The 3,522-nt window shown below is 41.9% G+C and overlaps 1 pseudogene; it reads left to right on the forward strand.

Annotated features, from left to right (window-relative positions):
• The first annotated feature begins 2,675 nt into the window (after window positions 1-2,675).
• Window positions 2,676-3,177, forward strand: LOC122225453 (annotated as a pseudogene).
• Window positions 3,178-3,522: the final 345 nt, after the last annotated feature.

Here is a 3,522-nt window from a genome sequence, read left to right on the forward strand (position 1 = left end):
TTTATCCCTGAATCTGCATGCAGGGCTTACCACATGGGAGGTTTTGTTGAATGAATATTTATTGAATGAATACATTTTATGTATTTTTGTTTTGAGAGCGAGAGACAGAGCTGGCAAGCAGGGGAGAGGGGCAGAGTAGGGGGAGAGAGAGAATCTTAAGCAGGCTCCATGCTCACTGCAGAGCTTAATCCCATGACCCTGGAACCATGACTTGAGCCTAAATGAAGAGTTGGATGCACAACCAACTGAGCCACCCAGATGCCCCATTTTATGTATTTTTAAAGAATATGTTTATTAGGTAGATTTTATGATATAATTATAGTATCTATTTCATTTGTTTCCCAAGTTTTACTTTCTATTTTATAATAGTTATTGTATATATATTCTTTATTAACTACAATTTTTATGGTTGTGTAATAATCTATTTTACCTGGATAAACTATAATTCCATTATTTTCTCATTAGTCAACATTTAAGATTCTTTCAATATTTCAGAATAATAAACAAGATATCGATGAACATTTCCCTTAATGTACTTTTAATGTATGTAATGTATTTTAATGTACTTTAGGTTATTCCAGTAGGGTGTTAAGATTTCTTGATCAAGGATTATGATAGACATTATTAACATTTGCCAATATCTGTTTCTTCACTCCTTTTGGGCAGGCAGAAAACTTCACTTCTCAGCCTCCTTGCCTTTGGGTAGGGCCATGTGATGTGACTAGTTCTGGCCAATGAAACATGAGGGGAAGGGACACGTAAACCTTACCTCTCTACCAACCTGAGGAAGGTAGGCTGAGAGAGCAAGAAGTCAATGTTTGTTATATTAAACTTCTAGGACTCCAGAGTTAATTTGTTGCCATAGCTGAACTATTCTATCCTGAAAAATACACAGACTTTGGACCTTATTATGGATTAGGGTATATACAGGAAAATTGCACAATAGTTGTATATAGTAGATACCCAATAAATATCTACTTAATGAATCAGTGAGACTGCCAAGAATACATGAAAATACCAATTTCATTGTTATCAACAGTAATGGATTTATTATTTGATTGTTCTAGCCAATTTAATAGGCAAAAATATTGCCATGGCCAACAAAAAATCAACCAATTTCTTTGCTTCTTGAAAAGGCTGAACGTTTTTTCATCTGTTGTTAGCTATTTCTTCTTTGGTGTATTATTTGTTCAAAATCTGGGGCACCTGGGTGGCTCAGTTGGCAAAGCATCTGACCCCTTACTTTGGCTCAGGTCATGATCTCATTCTTCATGAGACCGAGCCTGGCATCAGGCTCCATGCTGACAGTATGCAGCCTGCTTAGGATTCTTTCTCTCTCTCTCTCTCTGTCTCTCTCTCTGCCCCTCCTCCACTCACACAAGCTCTCTCTCTCTCTCAAAATAAGTAAATAAACATTAAAAATCTTTTATTCATTCTCTGTAACTATTTATTGAATGCTTTCACTGTTTTAGATATTGGAGATATAGTGGTAAATGACCTTGGTATCATAGAGCTTTTATTCTAGTATGGGAAAAAAATGACATGTAAACAAATGCTTACATATTTTAGTTAGTGGTAAGTGCGATGAAAATCCAGGTCAGTGGCTTCAAGATAGACTAGGTATGTCTTCACACAGGGTCATGTAACATCTTTCTGATAACATCAACTTTTGAAGAAAGGGAATGAGCCAAGAAGATACTGTGAAGAAATGTGTTGCAGGTGGAAGGAATAGCACATAGGATGGCTGTAAGGTGGGGGTACCCTTGATATTTTGGGGTTACAGTGAGAAACAAGTCTGGCCGAAGCAGAATCAGCAAGGAGAAAGTAGTAGGAGATGGAATTGAAGAGGTAAAAAGCTAGAACATATAGGGTCTCCAAAGCCACTGTTAGATCTTTTGACTCTTCTTTGGAGTGTTATGTGAGCCACTGGGGGCTTTCGAGCTGAGGAGTGATGTGATATGATCTACTATTTGAAAGGATTACTCTGGGAGCACCTGGGTGGCTCATTTGGTTGACCGTCTGACTCTTGGTTTTGGTTCAGGTCATGACCTCACAATTCATGAGATTGAGCCCATGTTGGGCTCCGCGCTGTCAGCGCATAGCCTGTTTGGGATTCTCTCCTTCTCTCTCTCTGCCCCTCCCCCACTCATTCATGCTCTCTCTTAAGATAAATAAACATTTAAAAAATAAATAAAAGGATTCCTCTGGCTTCTCAGTAGATGAGATGACATGGGAGAAAGCAGGGGACGATATTTTGATGGAAGATGAAGACAGCTTAGACCAGGGTAACACCATGGATAAAGTGAGAAGGGGTCAGATTCCTGATGCATTTTGTAGTGGAGCTGATAGGGTTTAATGATAGACTGCACATGGGGCCGGCTGAGAGAAATGAAGGAGTCAAGAATTATTCCAAGGTTTTTGACTCGAATAACTAGAAGAATGTAGTTGCCATTTACTTTGTTGCTTTATTGAACCATATTTGGTATTTTTCATGGCTCCGGAAAAGGCCATGAGAAATCAAAAGAACAGTGTACTGGGGGGAGCATGGTGTTCACTTTCCAGATCCAGGGGTCCACTGATTGACTGAAAGCAGCTGTGGTCTGCGTCCTGGCAGCAGTACAGTGACTCTCACCTTCTCTGGCTCTCCTCGCCATCTCCTTTTCACTTCCAGAGACATGGCCTCTGGTGTGGCTATCTCTGATGGCATCAAGGTGTTTTAATGATACGCAGGTGCACAAGCCATCTATGCCGGAGGAAGTGAAGAAGCACAAGAAGGTAGTGCTCTGAGACCTACAGGGGGACAGAAAAGTCCTCTGGGAGGAGGGCCAGGCTGGCAGCAACCCCTATGTGCTTTGTCTGCTGTTACAGCCTCTGTGATGCAAACTAGGAGATGGAGGAGAGCAAGAAGGGGACCTTGTGTTTATCCTCAGGACTTCTGAGTCTGCACTCCTTGGGAGCAGAACGACACATGCCAGCTCCTAGGATGTCATCTAGAAGAAGCTGATGGAGATTAAGCATGAATTACAAGAAAACTGTTAGGAGAAATTCAGGCACCAATGCACCCTGGCAGAAAAGCTGGGGGGAGGCAGTATAATTTCTCCCTGGAGGAACAGCCTTTGTCTTCCTCCTCCTTCCATCCCTGATGGTTCCAGCCTTCCTAAACTACTTTTGATCTGATTCCTCTTAGGTCGAAGCAGATCCAGTGTCCCTAGGCACTGCAGTTTATGGAGGGTCTGTATTTTTTCAGCAACAGTTCTGTTCCCCATTTGTTCCTCCTCATTCCTTTTTAAAATTTTTTTTAAATGTTTATTTTTGAGAGAGAGAGAGTGCTGCATGAGCAGAGGTGGGGCAGAGAGAGAGAGAGAGAGAGAGAGAGAAAGAGGCGGGGGGGGGGGGGGGGGGGGAAGACAGAGCATCTGAAGCGGGGAAGTAGGCTCTGAGCTGACAGCAGAGAGCCCGATTCAGGGCTTGAACCCATGAACCTCGAGACCATGACCTGAGCTGAAGTCAGATGCTTAACTG

The sequence above is a fragment of the Panthera leo genome, chromosome B4 (genome assembly GCF_018350215.1).
Source record: "Panthera leo isolate Ple1 chromosome B4, P.leo_Ple1_pat1.1, whole genome shotgun sequence".
NCBI classification, from domain to species: domain Eukaryota; kingdom Metazoa; phylum Chordata; class Mammalia; order Carnivora; family Felidae; genus Panthera; species Panthera leo.